Source organism: Apostichopus japonicus, chromosome 16 (genome assembly GCF_037975245.1).
Source record: "Apostichopus japonicus isolate 1M-3 chromosome 16, ASM3797524v1, whole genome shotgun sequence".
In the NCBI taxonomy this organism is placed as follows: Eukaryota; Metazoa; Echinodermata; class Holothuroidea; order Aspidochirotida; family Stichopodidae; genus Apostichopus; species Apostichopus japonicus.
Window position 1 is genome coordinate 7054705 of NC_092576.1, and position 27195 is coordinate 7081899.

The window sequence follows — 27195 nt, forward strand, 5'->3', positions numbered from 1 at the left end:
ATAGATAAACAAAGAAAAACATAGCAAAGTACGTCGGTTACGACAACTCCCCCGTCTAACTAACACCTGACTGGTTTCATGCAAATATCTTTCACAACCACTTGGCCTAACACATGCCAGCGATCGCATTTTTCATATAGCTTCAAACTCCAGAGGGAAACTCCGGAGGGAGTTTGTGAGAGAAAGGTGAAATGAAATATGCACATAATTTGCTTTAAGCCTTTGCAGTCAAATAAGAACAACAAGCGAATGTGGTAATATGATGTGACTTCTGGAAAAACTTGAGGCCTGTTTTAATTAATGTTTTGTCCTCATATTATGTTAAAGATAGTTACAAGTTATGATCATAAGATCGAATAGTCTTGTTGCAGTTCACAAGAAGAAATGGAGTTACACGCGATCAGTATGTTGTCGTTCCTGGGTGCAACTCAAGTACAGACATAGAGATTACACTACAACAAACTGCTTGCTTGTTTCAAACCAAAGTGTATTCTGCTCCTGTATAAATGAGACATTTGCAAAGTAACTTCTGTCATCGTTTAAATAACATTACAATGAAATTAGGAGCATTTGAGTATACAAATAAAACTACACCAAATAAAAGATGGCGCTACATCACTACTCAACAATCGGTTTCAATGAAAGTCTCTAAATAAAGGCGGTGAGTAATCGACGACCAGCTCGAGACAAAATCCAGGTAATTGTTTATTGTGTTCAGTTTAGATCTTATTTTGTATAATACAGGTTATCATAAATTAGGGCAAAATACGAACTCGATGTGATACGTACTAGAGGTCGCTTTCTCATCTTATCTGCAGGAATTTTTAAAACAATTGTGAAATTTATTGAATGAATGTCGCCTTTATACACATAATGTCAGTGTTAGCTACGTATATGGTCGTAACATCAGGTTGAACAGTAATCATTAGAGCGAAATTGATACGAATATATATTTACGTACTGCAGGCTAACTACAATTGCCACCTATGTGCACTGGTCACATCTTCAATGAAGGTCTATTTTCTGTACAATTATAATAAAACAAAAACACAACAAAACATAACAAACTAACGAATAGAAACAGCAATTGACAAATTCAATCTTAGAAATATATCGTATTTAATATATGTAATTATACTTTACAATCACGATCATTATGATAGATAATTTTTTTTCTTCACTTTCACAAAATACGTATGTAAGTTATAAAGATGATTATGTCATCTATCTATTCGTGGGAAACCATTTTTTATTTGGCAAAGAATACTGAAACAAGGATGAAAGTATAATTACTAAGTAGCTTATCCCATAATGACCTCTCAACAATAGTTCCCAGAGTATGAGTTTCTGTTTTCCAACTTTGAGCTCTTAGTACCAGTTGTGTTTGGATTGGTTTCTCGAATCAGGTTCAGGTTAGGATTTATACACAGTACACAAAGGTCCGAGATCTATTTCTTCAACAATCTTCCTACAGATTTGGTTCAATCAGTTTACTTCGATCCAGTGGCGTGAGCAAGTAGGAGGGATGAGGGTGGAGCTAGGTGGAGATGAGGGGGAGAGTAGAGGGGGGAGGGTTGAGGGGGAGAGACGTGCACATCACCTCCTAAATTCATTCGAAGAAAATCGTTATTGCAGGGCACATTTGTATTGAGCCTCGGTATAACTTGACCACTACTACCGGATGTTCAACACTCACCCTGTTTTTGCCACATTACACAAAGTATTTCTTAGCAGAAAATTCCATTTAAAGCCAGTTATAATATGCTGGAGAATACACTATTTCACTTCTACTTCTACTTTTTTTCTGGGAGATTATCCCCCCCCCCGCCCTTCGAGCCCCCGTACACGAGAGTCAGATGCATTGACCCCACCGCAGCACCCATGCCATATGATATACTTGATTAGCCTCTGACTCTCTAATACAAATTCACAAACTAATTCTTTCCGGGGAAATTTGAGAATTTCTTATTATTTATCATAGCCAACTTTGACCTATTTGGATTCTTATATGGACCTAAATTATGATCTTAATTTGCCTCAGAATGCACCTGAAGACATCAAACCGTTTTCTCATAGGGGAGGATCCGTAGATCTCTTTCATATTAATCGGCTTTAATGACCAAAAGGCAGCACCAGATCCATTATAAAATCTTTCCTTCGCCTTTGGCCCTCCATAAAAGTTCAGCCCCTTACCTCAATCAGAGGGGAAAATTTGAATCCCTTTGAGATCTTTAGTACTCTACTGGCATTGAAGTCTTTGTCAAAGATATAGCCTACACTAAGTTTGAATATTCTTAGTGACATAAAGAGAAAACGTTTGATTTACGATACCATCGGCCTGAGACAAATGAACCCGATGAGATAAAATATCACTAATCAATCTAATACATGTATTTAACATAGGCCTAGCTCATACTAATAATAGACTTCGTTATTAAATAAATTTTCATCTTAAATTCCAATTATTATCTGACACCTCGCCATTGGTCGAGAGGTTTGACGGGTTTAATACTGCAATAACTAGAGTAAGGTCAAATATGCACACAATCTTTATCCCTATGGGTAATCAATATAGATATTTTCTGACGTATCGTTGTTCACACATGAATAGACCGGTTCATCGCTACCGATTGTATCATCACCATCGTCGTCATTGGACTAGAGGGAAGACAATTTTACATGGAAGTATCATTATAAGACCTATTGCTTCATTAACATATTCGAAAATATATGAACATGGTATACATCATTACGTTATCATGTGTCATAATTATTTTTACAAATATACATATGTGTGTATATATATATTATATATATATATACAAATTAATATATATCTCTCTCTCCACCTCCACCTCTCTCCGCCTCTCTCTCCACCTAGCGCGATGGTCCTTTTGGTGTTTTTTCGCCATAGAGAGCATCTAATAGGCTTGTAACTTTTTGGTCCTTTTGATGCTTTCGTTCATAATGGTTTGGTCGTTGCCAATGCACATTCAAAATGCATGTATTTTTGACTACGTTTGTACTTCTTTCACGCATATTCGGCAAAAGTTATCGTTTCCAACAATTCCGGTTAACAATCAAAGGAAAACATCGTCCATTTTTTTTCATCCAACTGTTTTAAGAACAAAAACTTTACGTATATTTCTCTATACGTAAATTTCATATTTTACACAGTTTTAACAGTTTCCCTTCTTTACAACTCTTCGTATCTGTTTATTATTTAGTTCCTTTGACTTCTTTCATAACGTACTACATTATTTCGTAAAATATGTCCCTTTTCTCAACAAAACTTTCACAACGAGGTAAGCCTTTCCTGCTGACACTAAATGTATTTTTAGTTCTTATGTGCACCCACAGCAATAGAACTTACGATAAGAAATAACAACAACAATAACAAACATCAGCTGGTGTGCATTCAACATCACGTTTCTTACCGTCGATCTCGAAGTCTTAAAATGTGACACTACGTACTGTAACCGTCTCAAGATCATAAAATTATAGCCAAAACAAGTGATCAGTGACAATTGAATTGGGTGAAATTGTACATAAAACATATGTCTAAGTTGCGTAGACCTAGCTGTGTGTACAAGAAGTCCCGAACTCCAACTAACGTGTAGGCCTAGCCTAACTAACTTACAAGTTACGGTGGTTACACAACTTACGGTAGCTTAGGCCTATAATAACTAGGCTGTGTAACCCTTAAATTAAATACTTATATTATTATTAGTGAAGGTAAAGAGTAAATGACCAAAACATTCTGCAGTTAGCCGTGACTTTGTTTACATTACAAGAGAAGGTTGTTAGTGTGACACTTCTCAAATTTATGATGCAACACTACAGTAGTACTAGTACTAGGATGGTCATAGTGAACTAAAATCAACAATTAGAATTGTGGTTTGCTAGGAATTTCATATGTTTTTTTCATGTTTAATATAATATTTAATCATTACAGAAGGGCTGAAGTAAGCAATAGATACAAAAGATGATTGGTATGTTCATTGCCGTGATAAGTGTAGCAATAATTTGTACTGAGAACAAATTCGTAGGAACATCAAATCAGGCAATACCATTCCTGCATTTTCTATCTGCTTTTGTTTCTCCTTTCATATATATGTTTCATCATAAAGGAAGCATGATAATGTCAAAATGATTCAACCAGCAGTCTGCACAATGCCCACTGTGTTGTTAACTTAAGATACTATTGAATCAAACAGTCAAGAACTCAATGATGTTTTCCACTTTGGCTAAAAGATACAAAATTGTGGAGTGACTAATTGGCTGTGGTTTCTCTACATTTGTGTTTTATACCTCAACTGCTGGCTCTACCCTCTGTAACAAATTTCAAACAATTACTGTATATTTTAATTGCCGCAAGTGATATACACATCACTGTGTAAAATATGTGGAAAGCTTGCCACCTACTGTACCGTATAACCAGCATTGTTCTGCATCATTCAAAATAGTCATATATAGATTTATTCATATATATGTTAAATTTTACAAGCAGTGTCAGCAAAGTGTTTTAAACCAGTTGCAGGATGCAGTAATAGATGGTCTTGCTTTGTTTATCCAGTAAATCCGGTGAGAAAGGGCAGATAGCCTGGTGGCCCGCTTGAAGCAAAACCATTTAAAAAAAACTATCAAATGTTTACTCGTTTAAAACAAACAAGCAGTTTCACAGGGATGTAGCCAGGGGGCAGGTGGGTGGGGGAGCAATGGGAGCGATCTCTCCACTCCCCTGTGAGTACCCCTAAAAGTAAAATTCAACTAAAAGCAGGGGAAATCATTAAAGCTCCTTTTCACGTTGGATGATACTAAGTGACCCTTCTCACTCTTCCCTCTGAAAATTTGTCTGCTACTGTACGTAATACAAAACTCTTATAATAGTCTTTTTTTCTTGCCATGTGGGAGACATTTTGGGCAAACAATTTTTTGTACATCATGGAGCTCCGATAAGCGTTATAATGCTCCCTTTGTGATAAATGCCCTTTTAAAATTCTGTTCCTCTCCCACAACATTTCCATTTCTGGCTAAGTCCCTGTTCACAGCTAATATTCTAGACCCATTTGTTCTGCCATTTTTGGTTAGGATGTTTTGGTCCCAAATCCTTTTGAGCCAACTTTTTTTCTGGACTCAACTTTGGATAGTTCCATTTTCTGTTGTATTAGCATTTACTTGATCATTGGAGTTACTCATATGTAACATGATCAAAGGCATATTTAAGAGAGTTGATACGAAGTTGGTATGATGATAACATTGGGTGATGACATATGCAACACACTTATTTTACTTAAAACAAGGAACTATAGTGCCCATTGAAATGCATGAGACATATGGTTGCCGGACAACTACCCCCCGTACATATACCACCCAGACTCATACCCCCAGGACAAGTACCCCCCTGACAATCAGCCCCAGACAAAACCTTCGATAAGGAATACCTCTGGGGACAACTACCCCTGGACATACACCCCAAGGACAAATACCCCCCCAGGATAAGTACCCCCAGACAATTTCCCCGGACAAATACCCCCATGACAATTACCGCTGAGGACAATAACCCCACCCTCCGGCAATTACCTCCGGGAATACTCCATCCACATGAATACACCGGCACAGATACCACTCCCATGTTGCTACCCGAACTAAACCAGAATACACCCCAGTGCCCACCCCTCCCCCTCCCCGTGAACCAAGCAGACATTTAGCTGGTGAACCCCGTAGTATGAAAGCCCATTAGGGCCATGAAAGATAATTTTCTTAATCTGACATATCAGATTATTATTCTGATATATCAGATTGTTATTCTTTTTCTTTCATAGCCCTAATAGCCATGCCTCCCCCCTCCCCCTCCTGCGTCTAAAGGGCCATTGCACACAACGACCCTAGGGGGTATTCGTCCGAGGAGGTAGTTGTCCGGGTGGGTAGTTGTCCAGGGTTTTGTTTTCCTCGGGGGTAATTGTCCGGGTGGGAGTTTTCCTGGGGGTTATTGGCTTGGGTGGGGGGGGGCTAATCGTCCGGGGGTATTTGTCTGAGGGTTATTTTTCCGGTCACGAGATATAGGGCTTTGGGGAAAGAATTGTGTTCCCTTCATATTGGGTATCTGACTAACTTCTCACACCTCGTCTGCACATTTTGTGATTGGTATGGGGGAGGGGTCTTAGGGGAGGGAGTGTCGATTGCTAGCTTAGCTTCATAACATGCTGTTCGTTCAACAACTTATGACGAATCATAGAAAGGATGAGAAGGCACGTCGTCGTTGTACATACGGTTCGTGACACTCATTCGAGTGCGGTCAGGTAGGCAATATGTATTTTATTACGCAGTGGCACACTGTAGGCTTGTAATAGGCTATAGGCTAAATTTAGCTAATTGTATTTGCCAAACTAAGTAAGTAGCTGAATCGGTAGGCCAGAATGTTAGTACGATAGTAATCGAGTTAACGAGCTGACGAGTATTCAAGATAAAAAAGCAGTGACAAAATACCATGACAAAAAAAACCGTCTTAAAATATTTATTTGATTCTGAAAGGGGGGGGGGCAGTTTCCCCCACTGCTCCCCTGGCTACGTCCCTGAAAACAACACAGTACACAAAGTTAAGGGATACGCGACGTTACCTTACAACACCGTATGTCAAACTCCTTCCCATATCAGTGGTATAACCCCCCCCCCAACCAAGTAAAAAAAATCCTTACCCCCTATTTGCCCATCTTGCCAAGGCTGTTGTCACTGCATATGTGAGGGGGGGGGGGTATAATATGAAACGTTAGGATGATATAAATCCGCATCTCCGTTGAGGCATCAAATACATAATAAATCAGCTTTATCGTCAACTGGAAACGATAGTCTACAGCATGACATCATGATTGCACAAAGCATCAAAACGACCAGTGTCGTTGCGCAATAGAATGGTCCGTTTGGTTCATGGCTTAATAAATCCGGATTTTCTCGTAAAAAATCGGCGATAGACTAAAAAGAGAATCTCATATGCCTATCTTTACTATTCGCTGAATTTATTCCTTCAAATTCCACTCTAAACCTCATAAAATGTGTGCCTGAAAGATCCTCCAAGGAATGTATAATGCAGGTACGTCTTGGTCGGTAGCAAAGACTCAATTTTGATGCATGTAAGGGTGTTATCATATTTCATAAAACTTTTTATACCATTGTGTAATTGTGTTCAATTTGGTACTGTCAGAAAGACCATTTTCTAATTCACGATATTTTCAAATCTTATACATTTACAATGAAGTATGTGCCCGTGACGTCAATTTTTGGAATGATAGTTTACTCAAATTTGGAAGTGTTCTGAGTGGTCCTTTTGATGCTTTTGTCAATTTAGCTCCATAAAAGCCCTTTTATTAATTTTAAACGGAATAAAATGGTAAATGACAAACATATATAGTAACTGGGACGTTCTTCTACATCACTGACCAGATCCGATGTCAAAATTCGGTATTTCATGGTAAATATGGCACTAACCCTAACCCTAGGGTTAACCCTAGGGTTAAACAAAAATGTGACAGAAATTATGAACAAACTGATAAATCGACGGGTTTTTTTTAGGGGCGGTTCCTTAATGAACAGTTGATATTATCTGAATATTTGGTCCGCCAATTATCTAAATGAAGAAAATTATAAGGAATTTTGCTATTTTTTAGCGACAGGAGTAGCGCTATCGCGCAATGGTCAAAGTTACAACTTTAGAGGGCGTCCCTGTTGGTCCCTTTGGTGATTTTTCCTAGAATTCTCGCTAGGCTCGTCCACGGTATAAAAGTAGACAATTAAAGACATGATCCGAGTCATGAACAAGGCTTAAAAGATAACAAAATCTAATTGGGGAACTTAAAATGTTTCTTATTATTAATATGGACTTAACTACGTATCGCTGGTTGTAAAAAATAAGGAAGGCCGACTTTGCGTAGTAATTATTTGAAATTAAATGCCCAGTCGCTTTATGCAAATTACTTGGTCCTTTAGGTGATGAGTATATCGTACGTTTTCGCTAGACGCCGTAATTGGTCAATTTAACTAACATGAAAACTTTTAAACAGATTGATACCATTCCGCTCGTATATAGGCACACAATGTAAAAAAAATCGTGAAGGTGTGTCTAGATTTGGATTATTGTTTACAGAGGGACTGGATTTTTGTCAGTTAAGATTATTTCTTGGACTCATCAAGCTACCCAAAAAATCTCATCAAAAACATTTCAAATGGGCAGAGTATCTAGTATGACCTCATTTTCATATCTGCATATGTAAAGTACTATATTCAGTGGTGGAGCTATTGAAGGGGGTAATTAACTCTGCCCACCCTTTCCCCAACCAAATCTGATACTTACCCCAACTATATAATCATATAGGCTAATCATTTGCATTAGAAAAAAATCAACACAAATCATTTATATGAAAAGGCCTTTTGACAAGTAAAAACTCATCGAAGAGGAACAACCAACCCCTCCCCAGGGACGTAGCCAAGGCATTATAATTTGGGTGGGGGTGTAGTGGCTGAAAATCCAACTGGATGGGTTTTGAAGCCAGAAAATTCCGACTGCCTTGTACCCCCCCCCCACCCCTCCGCGCTACTCGTCAACGATGCGGTCAGTGTCAGTCAGACACCCCATCTTTCGCGACTGCACTTTTGTTCCGAACATTTTCGATATATATGTACCCACTGGCACTCATTTCACAAATTTATTAGCCCCCCCCCCACGCCCCACCAACCAAAAATTCGGGCAATATGCTGATAATTTTTCGGGCACCTACTGAAAGAAAAATCATTTGCAATGTATTTGCAATGGTTAAACTTATATTATTATTATAATTAATATTGTAACGACTTCCCCAATAATTCTAACCAATATACAACACGGAAAATCATTGTATGTTATTGGCATGCGATGTAATAACCGATGTATGCCTATATGATATGCACATTAACATGTTTAACGCGCGCGAAAAAATTTGTTTATATTTATCGAACAAGTCGTTACAGCTCCCCCTCACCCCTCCCCCCCCCCCCAAATCAATTTGGGCTCCTACGCCTATGACGGTAGTTCTATTAGGCATTTTCAGAGTATTAAAAATCATACGCAGTTTTGTATGGTGGAGTATAAGGATGGCGAGATACAATTTGTGGCAAGGAAAGCGTGGTTAATTTGACTGATTAAAGGTCAATTTTGACCTAGATTTTTCAATTTTTAGGTCATTCACAATCACAGGAATATATGAAAAGGCCTAGATAAACTAAAGTGCGACAGTCGGAAATTCCGATTTTCCAACTATCGTCAGTTGGACAAAGTTTTTTTTGCGGGGGGTGTTAGACACCCCCACCCCCCTCTAGCGAAGTCCATGCCTCCCCCATATCATAATTATATATTTGCCCTGAAAATATACCTTGCCGTAGTTGGGGCACCACCCCTATCTTGTTCTGGGTGAGAGTTAAGTGTTGCATATGTACCACAGTACATGTTGGTATTGATGCAAAGCATCTATTGGTGGGATGTAATTTGATACAGCAGAGAGGATCCAGGGGGGGGGGTTAAACCTCCTTTGAGTTTTCTGAATTTTAAAAAAAACACCTTCATTTGTACGCAGTGCCCTCCTACTTCACAGTATCCACACAGAGCCCGTATAGATCTACTCAGGTTCGAGTTGAAGATTGTAATTTGAGTAATTTTACCCTGGGACACACCCTCCACTTAGACCTTTCCCCTACCATTCCAGTCATTTCAATTTAGCTGAGAGTGAACACGAAAACTCCACTTAAAAGTGTTTCAAGGAATCGGTGGGGCCAGAGATCCTTTTCCTGTGCAGCCTCAAAATTGTGGAATTACTTACCTCAATCAGTAAGACTTGTCAACAGCCTTGGAACCTTCAAGATATATCTAAAAACTTACCTGTTCCAAATTCCATATATGTAATCTTTTTTTCTGCAAAGCACCATGAGCTACTTCGGGCGGATACCGGCGCTATACAAAGTGTCCATTATTATTATTAAATATCTTAGGGTTCTGTTGCCCAGTGTCCTTGCAATTATGACTGTCAGGGTCTCTGCAGAGGCACCGATGCTCCCATTTTGGCTGCTATTGGGTTGCCATTTTGTAAAATTTCCTAGCGCTCCACGCCAACCGATGGTGGCGCTTCGCTTTATAGTTACTACTGTAAATTTAATTTTTCTGAGTGTACATGCACAGAAACCAGCAACAAATGGTGTGGTCCTGCTTTGATGTGCAACTGTCTGCAACATCATAACCTATTGTTTTCTACTGCCCACTCCTGCAAAGATGCTAGACTACGTTTAGCAAGTAACACCGGTTTTTTTTACCCCCTCCCCCCACACACACACAAAGTCGTAAAGCCCTTTAGGGCCCACCCAGACACACCTACACTCAGTTGGAAAAAATCTATTCAGTTGGTAGTTTGGAGTTTCTTCACCTCTAATCATCTGATCCTAGCTACGTCCCTGATTGGTTGTCCACAGATAATTGTTCAATATTATGGGTAGGTTTTGAAGTAAATCTAACGAGAAATGTGAATTTTAATATTCTGAACATATAATGGACTTAAAACCTTGAAAAGTGGAAATGATGGGTATTGTAGGCCGCGACGTAGAATAACCTATAAAAGCAATGATCCACGGGAGATTAGATGAGGTCAAACATGATGAAGGACGGGTGACAATCTTCAGAAAGGTTATGGATGAAAACAAATATTGAGAAATACTTGGTTCTCAGGCCAAAGTGTACATCGGGTTGGTCATTCTCATGCTCTGGAAGTGCCATTTCTGGTGATCTGGGGTGTATCAAAACCCAAAAATTTCCTGTACGCTCCGCGCCAACCGAAGGTGGCGCTCCGCTTAGATAATAATTTGTGCCGGGACAACTACCCCTGGACATACACCCCAAGGCCAAAAAACCCAGAGGATAAGTACCCCGGGACAAGTACCCCCTTGACAATTACCATCGAGGACTTTTACCCCCATGCCCCGGCAATAACCTCTGGGAAAACTCAACATGCACAAATACACCGGCACAGATACCTCACCCAGGTTACTACCCCAACTATACCAGAATGTGCCCAAGTAACCCCCCTCTAGCCTGTGAACAAAGCGCACCTTCAGCTGGTGAACCCTGTAGTACGAAAGCCCATTAAGGCCATGAAAGCAAATTTTCTTAATCTGATATATCAGGTTATTTTTCTGATGTACTGTAACCAAATTTAATAGTGCAGTATAAAGCCCTATAAAAAAAACTAACATAACATAACATCAAGTAAAATTACTCAGAAGAAAACTTAAAAATTGTAAGTCGCAATAAGCCAGAAATGTTCGGATATTAATTATACAGAATAGTGTCACTCTAAAAAATAGTAAATTAATAGTAACTACCATCAGTGACTAATGCCCAACCCCCCCCCCTCATGCTTCTTCAACTGCCATCCCAACCTATCTTGCCCCGGGCCTCGGTCCATTGACAAACACTATCGAGGAGTTTTGGGGGCTTGTATATGAAAAGGTCGAATCTTTTTAAAAAGTCAGGAAGTTAAGTGCCAGGGAACACGACGACCCTAGTGGTGCCTGTTTAACCGGCACCCTGACCCAATTGTAAATATCCTCTCGCAGTTGCCCGAGGGACCAGGGTATATCTTTAGGCCCCCGGGAAACTAATCTCGAAAAAATACCTGCATATCTGTCGCTGCATCCGTCCCCTATAGTTAACGGCATGTGTCCAGAGGGATACTCGTCCTGCGGTATTTATCCGGGGGGTAATTGTCTAGGGGGTATTCGTCCGATGAGGTAGTTGTCCAGGTGTGTAGTTTTTCGGGGGGTTTTTGTCCTCGGGGGTAATTGTCTGGTGGGTATCTGTCGGGGTGGTAGTTATCCTGGGGGAATTCTCCGGGGCGTAAATGTCCGGTGGGTAATTGTCCAGGGGGTATTTGTCCGGTCACGCTGGAACCTAGTGAGGGTACTACAATGAGAAGCATGGGAGCCCATATAGTTCCTCAAACTTATATTGGGCATGCAAAATTTTGTCTCTGATGTGCATATGAAGCCAGTTTTTTTTCTCTAAGTACTAAATTAATTAACATTTTATTTGACGAGCTAGAGATATGACCATTACTTGATAACTACACATGGTAATCAATATCTGGCTTCATGCATTAATGGCAAATTTTTCAACAGAGGTTCTCTGAAAATTTGAACTGAATAGCTTTAACTGTTGCTCAGTTATGGAAATTCTGCTATAAATACAACAACATAGTTAAAGCTGAGGAAAAACAAAGAAATACTTAAGCAGCACTGTGAAATTATATGTGCAGAACAAAATGACTCCAACATAAGACTTAAGACCTTATGTCTTTCTTCTTTTCTATTTATTTCAATAATTTACAATTCAAATTCATTAATCTGTACAAATTTAAATTCATAAAAACTATTAGAATTAAATTAAATGCATCATTATTGAAATAATTAGTAAACAAAAAACAACACAGAACCCTGAGCACAGACACCCTGAGAAGTACATAGAAATACACATTAAGATCCACATACATAATAAAACAAACAATCATTGCTCTAAATCAAACAACCCCCTTCGGCCTACAATTGGCACATAACATAACAAAAATTACCCTAATTAAAAGGTTCATTATCCAATTAAAGACAAAAAAACACAAATCTCTATGACTTGGAGTGTAATGTAGTTGGAAGTTTCTACCGCACATGACAGTATGGATACAGCTTACATGCCTGTATGTATACTATACTGTCATGTGCGTTAAAGCAAATTAACAAGCAAAGAGGCAGTGAGGTAGCAGTAGGTTAATACAGCTCAACTCATTGACAAATTATTGACAAAGTTATGATGGCTGACAGTGGCTACACATCTCAGTAAAGTATATTCCCTTCCTGTCTTCTCTCGCTTTAATTTTGTCCTACGTGGGTTTAACTATTAATCAACTATTCAGTAAGAGGGTACTGTAGGTAAACCCACAAAGGACAAAGAGAGAGACAAGTAATACACATCACTGGGATCTGCAAATTAAGAAGAAAAAGGAAAAAGAAAGAAATAAAAAATCTAAACTACTGGTAGGGAGATGATCTCCACGGCAACAAGACGGTGTATTTACAAGCCGTGTTAGTTTTAGCTTTGTACATGCAGGGGACAGGGGGAAGCTTTTGTATTTACAGCAAAGCAATGTAAAGAGAAAACAGTACAATGGAAGGTACAATGACAAGACAAACACTTTAATTAAAATAGAAAAAAAAAGAAATAAAAAATCTAAACTACTGGTAGGGAGGTGATCTCCACGGCAACAAGACGGTGTATTTACAAGCCGTGTTAGTTTTAGCTTTGTACATGCAGGGGACAGGGGGAAGCTTTTGTATTTACAGCAAAGCAATGTAAAGAGAAAACAGTACAATGGAAGGTACAATGACAAGACAAACACTTCAATTAAAACTTCAATTAAAAGAAGCTATTGTATTTACAGCAACAAGTCAAATGAGAAAAAAGGTTCAAGACCATGAGAAGACAAGGACTAGACAATACCAGGACAAAGACTAGACAATACCAGGACAAGGACTAAACAATACCAGGACAAAGACTAGACAATACCAGGAAAAAGACTAAACAATACCAGGACAAGGACTAGACAATACCAGGACAAAGACTAGACAATACCAGGACAAGGACTAGACAATACCAGGATTGAACGATAACAGGACGATACCAGTTTGCACAGACAATACCAGCAGACAAGACAAGACAAGCACTGGAAAATACCAGAACAAGACCTTTGTGTTGATATTGTCCAGTCCTTGTCTTGTCCTGGTATTATCTATGCAAACTGGTATCGTCTAGTCTGGACAACAATACAAACACATATATTGCACATTCTTTAGTACTGGCACAATAGACATCCTATTTGAAAGTAGCCATTGACATTTGAAAAACATTTTGAATAAAATTTTGTACAAACTGACAATTGTAATGTAAATGTAAAGTAAATAAATCACTTAACAATGCACCATAAATCCAGTTTAAAAAGAAGAAGGTATCGTGAACAATAGCCCATGAAGATCAGTCAAGAGCTAATATAGGCTGTGCAGCACTATAAGAGAAATCAACATGGCCTAACAGTGGTTCACAGCAGCTTAGGAACTACTGACGGGTGGGGGGCCGCTGGCCCCCTCACAACAGAAACGCACATAAGCGGTGCGGTGGGAGGTGTGCACTATACATGACCTAAACTGAAAGCATCCAGAGATTCAGAACAGTTCGGGCATCCAGATGGCAGATGAACACCTCTCGGTCAAGGATTGGGTGATCAGTGCCTATAAAATACACCACCCACTCCCCATTAGTGACGGAGGCTAGACTAATAAGATATAAAATGTACAGCTGATATATGTGACAGTAGTCACAATGGACATGAAAGTTTCTGGAACTGTACAAAAGATTGATGACAATGGCCCAATGGGCACTATGGTCCATTGATGAAAGTACTCAAATGTGTTGTATATGTCATCACCCAATATTATCATCATACCAACTTTAGTTGATACAATATGACACTGTCTCTACTGAATATTTAGGATCACACATGGCCAGGTACCATTCAGTAATTCTTATACTAAAGTAAATGATAATACAAGAGCCCAATGGCATTATCAAAATTTGGTCCAGAAAACTGTTGGTTCACTAGATTTGGACCAAGAAAAAGTAAAAAAAGTCATAAAATCGTACAAAGTATTTTAATAAAATAACTTTTAACTTAATAAAATAACTTAATCAAATTTAATCAAATAAGACTTTTCAGGTATGTGAGGATATGACGTCACACCTAGTCTGATTTCAGCAGTTTCTACACAATCAGATAGAACTTTAATCTACACAATCAGATAGAAACTCCTAAGCGGAAAATGAATTGGAATAATTTCTTCACTATTGGGTTCTTTTATTGTCCTCTTTCATATAAGATAAACATTGTGACACCTGAACTAATCCTATAAGTATAACTGACAGGAGTTCTGGGATTGCTTTGAATAGCTAACTCAAACCATTGCATAAATTCTACTCGAAGGGCCACTTATTGTAGATTGTTAAAACCAACGGCTACCAGTCTAGGTTGCATTTCGTTACTGTTACTCTATTTACAAATGACCTGTAATTGATCATGTTGGGTTATTTTTATACTCAAATATGATCTCAATGATATTGTCATATTTACTTTTTATATTTAATTGGTACAAAGTATCAAAACCCTCAATAAAGACCAAAGGACGACTGGTACCTAAAAATGGACAACCGGGACCTGTGATCCCTATTACCTATTTGCACTTATAAAGAACACATATTTCTATCGGGTCCTCTGGGACCAAGTATCTCCTGTACGGAAGCAGATATGGACCTGAGAGTTGTAGACTTGGGATCCTGGGCATCGATATTCCCATGTGATGTCATTTTGACGAAATCCATTTTTTGGGCAATTTTGGCAAAAACTGCAAGGGGTACCCCTTATGGTTTTTTTGGGTGAAAATAATTGTTGTCGCTAAGACGGGCAAGGTGTATCTTTTCTAGTTGTTATTGATACGCTGATTACGAATCTGAAGTTTATTTTGGGATTGGGTGTTGTGTGGGGGGCGTAGGGGCCAAAAACCTAGGGAGGGGGGCACAGGCCCAAGTGGGTGTCCCCAAAAACAAACAAGGTAAGGGGCTATGCAGAGAGGAGTTGCATATTAGGGTTAGGGGAAACCATGCCTACAGTTTCAAGACATAGTTGACGCTTCACAAGCGCCCTGCAAGAGCTAGGCCCCTTCATAGGGGACAAATCATGTGGACATGTGGTAAAAAGCTGACATTTAGGAGACAAGTAGCCTCGGACTTGAAATTGGCAGTGCACCCACCTACGTGTGTCTACTACTCACTACTGATAACTTGGCCTGATTTAAGTTCAAGTAAAAAAACTAATCAAATGTTGACGTAGGCGTCCTTGTATAGGGTACAGTAGCTACTACCGGTGAAAAACGACTATTTTTGAGGGGGCCTCCAAAACATATAGACTATACCCCCTCCCAATAATTAATGCTACCGTATGAGTTGTCTACACATCCCGACCACTCTCGTCTCCCACATAACAAAAAATTAGCCCTTTCACATACCCTCAGTGGAAAGGACGGGGTACCAAAAAGAGGTACTTTTTAAAACTTTTCAAGACAAAAACACCTATTTTTGGCACAGATAGAAATCATATAGACAAAAGGCCTTTTCCGGTCAGATAATTACACGAAATTGGTGTATGACAATGACGAGGGTTTCTCCTACTCCACATCAAAATTTGATATCGATGGGTACTTCAGAGAGGACAGGAGGGGGGTTGACAAGAGGGAGTTTTCCAACTTTTGCACGTATGAAGAGCACATATTTCTATCGGGTCCTCTGGGACCACGTATCACCTGAACGGAAGCAGATATGGATCTCAGAGTTGCAGATTTGGGATCCTGGGCATGGATAATCTCATGTGACTTCATTTTGACGAAATCCATTTTTTGGGCAATTTTGGCAAAAACTGCAAGGGGTACCCCCTTACGGTTTTTTTGGGTGAAAATATTTTTTGTCGCAAAGACGGGCAATGTGTATCTTTTCTGGTAGTTCTCGACATGCTGATCACGAATCTGAAGTTTATTTTGGAAATGGGTGTTGTGTGTGGGCTTTAGGGGCAAAAAACCACTGGGAGGGGGCAGGGACCCGAAATTTGATGTTTCCAGAACGAACGAATAACATTTCATCTGGTGCTACTTGGGGCGCTGAATATGAATCTGAGATTATTTTGGCGGTTCAGAGGCATGGGGAGTGGTGGGGGCATTTAATGCCTTCATGGCGCATGCTACTGACACTCTGTGCTGGATGATTGGCCTTTTTTATTCAAACTTACCCCCTTACCACTCGGAGAAGTGCCACACCTAGGAGTTTCAATCTATTTTGGGAAGGGGACACCCTAGCGGTGGAACCCCGAAAAGATGGCCGTATTGGGACCACCCTAGTAACTATGGTAACGCTCCAAAGTAGAAAGGTCGGGATTTCCTAATACATAGTAACACTAATTATTATGACCTATTCAGAATTTTTTCAAAAAGACTAGTATTGTCATAGAAAGACTACACTAACCACTGCTGTTTTCCCATTAACTGCAATCGTTCTAACCTAAAGCCTTGGAGAAGGTCTCCGAAAGCTTTAAAATGTCTTAGATAACAAACGGTATTGTGTTTCAATAAAACTCAACTAAGAGATGCATGATTTGTTAACTGAATAGAGATTTCAAACATAACAAAAACTCCAGGTTAGTAGCATGCATTGAACAACCATACCAAAGGACTGGCCATCTCAGAATCATTCTAGTAGACCCTTCTAGTCGAGCACTAGTAATCAGGCCGTCTGCTGAGTTTTGTACGCGTTGGAAGCTATCAATGAGCGATGGTAGCACAGACTGCAGAAGAGAATTACAGTTATATATCTAATTTTGAGGTTACAAGTGTCTGGACAAGCAATGCACATGTGTCTTCAGTAATGTTATGATTTATGCGACCAATATTCCTAATGGAGAGATAACTGCCTTTGCAAATAGTACTTATATAGATAGTATTTATACTGATTTTGATACAAGTTTGAAATACACCTCTTTTTCCTTTGGAGTAATTAAAGAGAGAAAGAAAGCAATTCTTCCTTTGCTTGGTTCAATTAGACATAAATGTCTTGTTTATGTACTAGCCAACCATAGTTTAAGATGTTTATTCCAGTATATTTTACTGTCATTTACTAATACAGGACTCATTGTATGAGTTTCATTAAACTCAGGCTACTGTTGGACACACTTATTTTACAATTTTAGTAACTACTCCAAAAATCAATTACATGGGTGTGCACATACAAGACACATAACGCAGATTTCTTTACCTTTTCATGGAATCAAAAGTGCATTCCAAATATCCATGTAGCTCTACGCATACTCAGTGGTCATCTCTCTGTGAACTCTATCTTGGCCCATTTTCATGCTCTCTGTGTTATTGCCATTTGTGGCCTGCATCTGCAAACTTGGTAAGAGATGTGGAGAAAAGCGTGAGTGTAATGTATACAATTACAATTATATAATTATTGCTACACCTTAATGCTCAGGAGACACATATGCAAGTATGCAAGGTATCGCTTTAAATATACTCCAGAAAAAGCTGTTTCTACTGATTCCATTTTCTGATATCCTGTCACATCTACTGCCAGCATCATCAACATATTTAAGATGAGCGAGCAAGACTTTCAATTTTTCTTTAATAGTATAGATCGACTCTAAGTGCACTGCCACCTTGCACAATGTAAACTATTAAGTAGGGTCTTGTGAACTGCAAATAGTAGTCAAGACCAGCTCACTAAATACACAGCTTAACAAATTGACATAAGAACAACAGTTTGAATAACAATACTTTGCAAGAAAGTTACCAATTAATTAATGGCATTTAGTTGTGTCTATGACCACATGGTGTGCCATTTCAATAACTTCAACAGTGACGAAAGACTATAGAGACATTTGGATTAAAGAAACAGTTTTTTTATGTTTGAAAGGTAATGTGTAAGAAACATATTCTATATATTGTGTGCAATGACACATAGAATGCAAAAAAATTCACAGTTTTAAGGAACTGACAGTATGGGGCCTAGGTTGGGCAGACTGGTTTCACCAAAACAAGGAAAAGGGAACTGTCTGCAAAGGTTCCTACAAATTAAGATATTAGATTATTCTCAATTTCCTTCTTCTTGTCACACTTTAGAGTTTTATTATGCAGACACATGCTTTAGTGTTTAGATACTGTACTTGTTTTGTTGCCAAAGAGTTGGCAAATAAACTATTTGGTTACCTCCTTCCTCTCTTCCCACAATACTTGCTATAAAGTTATTTTGACTGTATGAACACTCACCATACAGATGTTCTGGTCAACTGTGTGTAGCATTTTGTACTATAGGAACAGTAGCTGGACACCACTATATCTGATCATCTATGTGGATACCATTCTGTAGGACAGTATCTTGGGACTACAAGTGCCATCATCATCAAGTTCAATCACCTGTTGCAAAAGATATTTAACACTGTTGAGAAATAAATAAATAAATATGATATGGAATTAGCAAACTGTATGAAAGGTACTGTACACACTGTATGATTTGCAGAAGCAACTTGTTTGGTTTGTTCTGAAAGAGTATTTTTCATTGTACTAAAAGCATACGAACAGTACATACTGGAAATCCTCTACTGAAGCAACCACACAGTGCTGTTTACTGTACATTATAATGCCAAACATGACCTTCAAGTTGCTCTTCACGCTACTTAAAATTAAATCCTCACACTGACAAACTTTTGTATTATGTTATCTGTCATTAAGTTATCCATATAACATAATATGCTATGCCTACAACGACTGTACAACTTAACCTCCAAAGGGGCACCGACTTGTTAACTAGAAATATATACTTGAGCCAAGCCTAAGGTGAAAGTCTGCTAACTTAAAGAATAAGGTCTAACCTAGGCCCCATGCAAGGTGCAAACTTTGAACTTAAGCATAACATATAACGAAATTGAAAAAAATATATTGCTATGGGATAAGCATAAAGATAATAAAGTAAAAAAGTTAGTATGCATAACTGTAGTAGGCGTAGTAATGTTACTATAGGCATCAATTAAAGGCTTAATAACATGTAGTAAACCCTGCTGGAATGAATGCAACAGGGGGCTTATTGTTCTCACTTGCCAGTTGGGGCAATTTTTTGTACCTGGTTTGATATTCAGTAGGCCTATACTCAGTCAGTACACTTTGGTACACCGTAGCCTTCAGTAATTAGGCTGAGGCCTATGTAGATTCACACCTCTTGTACAGAGTCTTGTGAGAGTAATTGTGGGAGTAATCTTGTGTTATGGTAACCTGTTTTGGAAGTTATTGTACAAATGTCATGTTAGTGAGTGTGTTTTAAGTATATCAATGTAACTTTGGTATTTGTTGCCATGGATATATCTTATGCATCTCTCTTTCCCAAAATTGGGTTGAACATACAGTATGGTGTCATTCATGGTAGACCCAGGCCTCCATTTTGTGTGCTTGTTTCAACCTAGGCCTAGATTGTGAATTTGTGTAAAACTAGACTCAGTAGTTGTTTTACAATAACCAGCATTGAACCACATAGACCTGGAAACAATTTTATCCTGTCTAAAGTAAAGGCTTAGGCTACTCCCCCTGTTTGAAATATTTTGACACATCGTCTTAATTTCCTTGACTCTTGAGGCTTAACACAATGGGAGTTAGGACTACAACTACAGTATGCACATAAAATTTCTAAGAGATTATAATTTCATATCTCGGGAAGATATCAGGATTGCGTTCATTTTGCTTTAACTAAACTTAAGACCAAAAGTTATACACCAAGCCCAAGTTAGGCTAGGCTGGGTTACCTCCTTCCTCTCTTCCCATGGCACTTGCTATAAAGTTATTTCGACTGTATGTACACTCACCATACAGATGTTCTGGTCAACTGTGTGTAGCATTTTGTACTATAGGAACAGTAGCTGGACACCACTATATCTGATCATCTGTGTGGATACCATTCTGTAGGACAGTACCTTGGGACTATAAATGCCATCATCATCAAGTTCAATCACCTGTTGCAAAAGATATTTAACACTGTTGAGAAATAAATAAATATGATATGGAATTAGCAAACTGTATGAAAGGTACTGTACACACTGTATGATTTGCAGAAGCAACTTGTTTGGTTTGTTCTGAAAGAGTATTTTTCCTTGTACTAAAAGCATACGAACAGTACATACTGGAAATCCTCTACGGAAGCAACCACACAGTGCTGTTTACATAATGCCAAACATGACCTTCAAGTTGCTCTTCACGCTACTTAAAATTAAATCCTCACATTGACAAACTTTTGTATCATCTTATCTGTCATTAAGCTATCCATATAACATAATATGCCAGGCCTACAATGACTGTACAACTTAACCTCCAGAATAAGGTCTAACCTAGGCCCCATGCAAGGTGCCAAATTTGAACTTAAGCATAACATATAACGAAATTGAAAAAATATATTGCTATGGGATGAGCATAAAGATAATAGATTAAAAAAGTTAGTATGCATAACTGTAGTAGGCTTAGTAATGTTACTTTAGGCGTCAATTAAAGGCTAAATTACATGTAGTAAACCCTGGTGTCATGAATGCAACAGGGGGCTTATTGTTCTCACTTCCCAGTTGGGGCAATTTTTTGTACCTGGTTTGATATTCAGTAGGCCTATACTCAGTCAGTACACTTTGGTATACCGTAGCCTTCAGTAATTAGGCTGAGGCCTATGTAGATTCACACCTCTTGTACAGAGTCTTGTGAGAGTAATTGTGGAAGTACAGTAATCTTGTGTTACGGTAACCTGTTTTGGAAGTTATTGTACAACTGTCACATTAGTGAGTGTGTTTTAAGTAGGCCGTGGCTATTCTTACGACGAGTCGTAACAATTATTTATAAACTATTCTTACGACAAAGGCAAATTCAAGAGTAGTAAAGTAAATAAAGCAACTGCGCATGTAGTAGGGGTAACCCTAACCCTAAACATAACCCTAAACCTCGATCCTAACCCTTACCATAACCCTAACCGGAAATTATTGTTACTACTCGTCGTAAAAATAGTACGCCTGGTCATGAAAATAGCAACTGCGCATGCGTAGTCGGAAATTATTCTTACAACTAGTCGTAACAATAGCCACTTTGTTTTAAGTATTTCAATGTAACTTTTGTATTTGTTGACATGGATAGCTATATCTTATGCATCTCTCTTTCCCAAAATTGGGTTGAATATATGGTGTCATTCATGGCAGACCCCATTTTGTGTGCTTGTTTCAACCTAGGCCTAGATTGTGAATTTGGGTAAAACTAGACTCAGTAGTTGTTTTAAAATAACCAGCATTGAACCACATAGACCTGAAAACAATTTTACCCTGTCTAAAGAAAAGGCTTAGGCTACTGCCCGTTTGAAATATTTTTGACACATCGTCTTAATTTCCTTGACTCTTGAGGCTTAACACAATTGGAGGAGGGTTAGGCCTAGAGCTTGTTTTAAAAAGACTGCAGCAGAGTATACACATAAAATTTCTACAAGATTATACTTTCATATCTCGGGAAGATATCAGGATTGCGTACATCTTGCTTTAACTAAACTAAAGACCAAAAGTTATACACCAAGCCCAAGTTAGGCTAGGCCTAGGATATATATGATAAGCGTATCCTATGCGAATCACTGTCTTGTCAGGCCATGGGAAAACGTTAGGCACCGCCTTTACAAAGGATTGATTAATGACTAATTTCTTGACATGTTATCATGATTTGGCCGAAGAAAATGTCTATTTTCTTTACTTAATTAAGAGACGAAAACACCGAACCTATGCTTAAGCATAACCTATTCAGTATGCGAAGTACCATGTAGGCCTACAGTACATACGGCTATAGTAACGACAGTAACACGTAAGGCGTCCTATGCAACGGCATAGGTCTCACGCTAACTTGATATCAAATTCAACGTAACTTTGGTAAATAGAAAGAAAATTTTACTTCTACTTGACCCACCAATAAAGAAGCCGCTTATCCACACATCATCCCTGAAAGAATCGATAATATCTTCCGGTAAGTAGGAAATACGATGAAATATCTCGTTCAACAGCGTTGAGTTGAGCTGGTCGCGCAACACGTTTTATTTAGTGTAATTTACGATTCATCATCGCGAACGAGCCTGTTTGTCTACAACGATGAACCAAACGGACCACATCACCAAACTAACCAATATCACCAAAAGGACCTATTACGCAAATGCAAAGCATCAAACGGACCAGTCAACTGGTCCGTTTGATGCCCGTCTGCGCATTTGCTGGATCAAACGGACCAAAAACGCAGGCATACAGCTGGCTCCACCTCTCTCTCTCTCTCTCTCTCTCTCTCTCTATATATATATATATATATATATATGTCATGCGCTATCGACCGATTTGCGCCATCGATCGATAGCGCTGCGCTATCTATGGATCCGTCGTTAGCGCAAGCATCGGTAGATCGCGCTGCGCTATCAATCGATAGTTCGTGGGTCATGTAGGATTATATTTTATGCGGAACTGCAGGCCTCAACATGGTTTTGCCGTATTCTTGTTGCATCTTGAGATGATTTTAAGGGAAACTGATGAGTTTGCATGGGAGATTTAGTGACGATGTTGTACTAGAAGTAACAAAGGAATCTAATAAATGGGTCTCTTAGTTTTACTAAGCTATAAGCATGATAAGCCCTATACTCTCTTAACTTCACCCCTTAATAGGCTACTATGTAGTACATCACAAATTTCACTAAATTTACTTACATTTTTTGCAGTTTGATATTTCCAGACGATCTGCACTAAATGAAGAATAATTTTGATGAATCTAACCAACTCATGATCAGTGTCAGTTTCCCGTTATTCTCTTGTTGTAAAAATATGTAATTTAAAGAAGTAAATTGGCTTCATATGTATGCTTTGGTCTTCCTTTTCTTTCTTCTTATCTCACCAGGACACACATTGCCACCGGTAACTTAGCTCATAGTAACAGTTATGCAAGCACTGTAGCCTAATCTGTGTGCCTACAGAAACTGCCAAATAAACATGCACATTGCGTGATAATTGTCGATTAACGATTGTTTGACAAATAATACATTGTTTATCAGACTCCCGGATCTGACTGAGAGGAACTCACGTCTCACAAGGAAGGTGTCAATCTTGAGGTATTTGACACAGATGTCATTACGCCATAGGGGGAGAATTAAAAGCAAAGTTTCCATGCCCTCAGGGAGCTCGGATGTGGGGCACTTTTTGGCGAGATAAGTAAAGCACAAATTGTAAAAAAAAAACGGTCGATTAGTTAGACTAGCAGAGTTACCAACAGGTAGAATGAAGGATTATAAAATTGAGCATCAGAAATGAAGGTAAAAATGCCGAAAGTTTATGCGAAACAACCAGAGACGTGATCACGGGTGCTCCCGGTAAAGGCCTCTTCAAACCATACATGCAACAATTATACTATTGTAATGCCTAAATACTGATGTGTGTTTCTGCACCACAGTAAGATCCCAAAAAATAATGAAGTTAACTCAAGAATTATCAATAACTTATTATAAAAATCGGTTACATGTTCATACTTGATAAATTTAATGCTATACGTTACAACGTGGGATTAAATCATTAGCCTTATAAAGAACACAATTATAAAATGATATTTGCAGACTTCAGAACAGGTGAATAAAATGGTTAAAATGATGTCACAGGCCTCCAAATTGGGTACAACATTAAAAATCATCGATGCTAATTGATTATTTTACACATTATTCTCAACAGTTTATCAATTATTAAAATCATTAAACATGTGAAATAATGTCATTAAAGTCATGCTATAGTCCAATTTTTGTACAAGAGTTAAAATCCAGCGAATAGTCCAAAACTTTAGAGTTCATCACACAAACATGAATCGCAACGTTTCCACTGTCGGGCAGATTTATTAGTTAAATTCAAACATGTCCAGTAAAACCATTGTGCACATCCTTCGCATTCAACCATCAGATCCCCAGCATTCGGGCAACGACAATCACAGTAAATGTTTGTCGCAGATCGGTTGAACACTTTCGGTTGACGGTAAAGCAACTTGGCGGGAAACCGGGAAATTTGCCCGTCATCGATGCACTTGGCGAAATGGAGTCGTATCAATTCTGTATCGTAGGCAAGTTCGGTCGGATCGTCGTCGAATAATAGCGTAGTTGCGAAAGCGATCGCGTATGCTCCACAATCGTATGCGTTTGGCTGCTGGTCGACGTTCATAACGTTGATGACAAGTTGATCCTCTCTGCAATGAACGTACTTTGCGATGGTCTTGATGGTATCGTGCGTTGGCTGTTGCCGCAGGGAGTCGTATACGCATACTGTATTGCTGTTTTCTGTTCCTATGTTCGATATCGTAATCCAATGATTGTCGTTGACGTGGAGGAATTGCGCGAATTCACCAATCGGGACAGCGAACGAGTTGTTTTGCTGAAGCACGGTGTCTTCCAACCCAGAGATGCTTGGGAACTCTTTCTTCAGGAGATCGTTTGCGGCGCTCATATGTCGGTCGTTAAGCCATACTTTCTTCTTGATGTCTCGGCGGTCTTTTGGCGAAAGCGTAGGCGGCGACTTAGATTTTCCAGATGATGTTTCTTCTCTGTTGGCACAGGTCGACTTCGGGTGGCAGTGTGTTGAACATTTAATCTTCTTGACGCGGCACGTACATTTGTCGGTTTTGCAGCTGCCACTGCACGAACAATGTTTCTTAAGGAAGCGGTTTTCGGGATGGAACTTTATGGCTGCTTCGCGTAGGCTAATCTGTTGGTCGTTGTTCATCACTATGTCGCCAGTGTACGTTTGGAGGTCTCCTCCCGTGAACTTCGTGTTGATGACTCCGAACGATGTAGTTAGTGAATAAGTCTTGACCTTGGACCCGTGAATTGCGCTGACAATGGCTGGGATGCGCAGCAAATCCGTTGCCGTTCGGTCTAACTTTGGAACTGCGACGCTGACGCGATCTCCGACTGAAAATTCTTGAACTTTGATGCGCTTCCTTCGATTGTACAATTGGGACATTCTGGCGTCTGAAATGTACGTGTTGTCTAAAGCGCGTTTACGTATCTCCGAGTGGCGACTTGGCTCTTTTTCGGCTAGCTGGTCGGGATCTGACGGAGGTGATTGCGATGCTGGCTGGCAGGCGGCTGAAGACGGTTGGGGAGAGTCGGCGGCTGAAGACGGTTGTGGCGATGCTGGTGATGCTAGTTGGTCTGTAATCCGTTCTTCTTCTGTAGCGGATGATGATGGCTTGAAAAGACGCGGTGCAGGAGTCAGCTTGATTCTTGATTGAAGAGGAGCTGGAATCGGTCGAGTCTTTGTTGTGTTGTCGTCGTCCGTCTGCTGAATACCAATATCTTCCTCCTCAAAGCAGCCTTTGGCACCCGGAAATAACCCAGCTGGGACGCTTCTACCGAAGACAACGTGGTATGGTGCATCTTTGATGGTCTCTTGCCTGGCACAATTCATGGAAAATTGTATACGTGGCAGCCACGAAGCCCATGGGTATTGCAAGGCATCATCGTGGATCTTTTCTTCTTGCTTCATTGCTGCAATCTTCTTTTCGACTGTAAGATTTCCTCTCTCCACGAGGCCCTGGGACTGGGAATGGCGGGGTCGACCGTTGACAAACGTTGTATCACCACCCCATCTCTCGAACAGCGCCTTTATGAGTTGGTTGACGAATTCTCTACCATTGTCCGAGTGAAAGATGTTTGGTGGACCGAAGTAGGCTAAAACCCTCTCCTCAATCAGCCTTGCCACTTCTTCTGCTGTCTTCTGCTTGAGGGGAAACAACACGTGATACTTGGAAAAGTGGTCCATGAAGTGGCCGATGTAGTTGTATTCTTCGTCCGGCGAATGTCGCATATCAATGAGGTCAACTTGAACTCTTTCCAAGAAATCTGTTTGGATGATAGGCCGAAGAGGAGGTCTTGTAACTTGCGGTTGACTCAGCTGGCACACTGGACATTGTTTACAAAATTCTTGGATGAAACCTCGTGTCACACCGAAGTAGTGTCGCTGCACGTAGTCCATCACCTTCTTGTACCCGCTGTGCTTGAGTTCGTCTACGTGAATACCCTTTACGACATCGAACACGTTGTCAGCATGGACAACTCGCAGGAACTTGCCGCTTCCCTCAACTTGTATCTTCTGCGCGTTTGGGATGACCAGAACTTGATTAAGACCAAGGCCAGGAAGGTCGACAATCTGAAAATTCCGTGTTTTGACCCAATGTCGGAAGTGCGAATCCACCTTGATGCTTGGATCAAGAAGATGAGATTTTATGGTATCGTACTTCTCCGCGCTGATGACTGGGCTCTTTGTTGAAGCAGCTTGGCGGTCGACGGTCTCCTGCATGTGTTCTCGAAAAGCTGGCTCTTTTTCCATTTTTACGAATATCGTCACTATATATCAGTACTATATGAGGTCGATAGTCACTGTTGGCCCAATCACATCAGTAATTTAGCAGATTTCTTAGAACCTA

At 39.5% G+C, this 27195-nt stretch overlaps 1 protein-coding gene and 1 long non-coding RNA gene across 4 annotated transcripts in view; both read right to left on the bottom strand.

Moving 5' to 3' along the window:
- Positions 1-27195, bottom strand: part of LOC139982611 (uncharacterized) — an 89970-nt gene that overhangs the window by 50145 nt on the left and 12630 nt on the right. The window lies entirely within an intron of this gene.
- LOC139982893 (uncharacterized) lies at positions 13130-23027 on the bottom strand. 3 transcript variants are annotated; one of them, XR_011798420.1, is made up of 5 exons: positions 22669-23027; positions 20559-20727; positions 18976-19122; positions 17963-18099; positions 13130-17495 (listed from the first exon to the last, which is right to left on the bottom strand). It is a non-coding gene; the product is annotated as an uncharacterized lncRNA (long non-coding RNA). The 3 variants fall into 3 exon arrangements; XR_011798419.1 differs by having other exon boundaries at positions 17963-18092; positions 18976-19144; XR_011798418.1 differs by having other exon boundaries at positions 18976-19144; positions 22669-23023.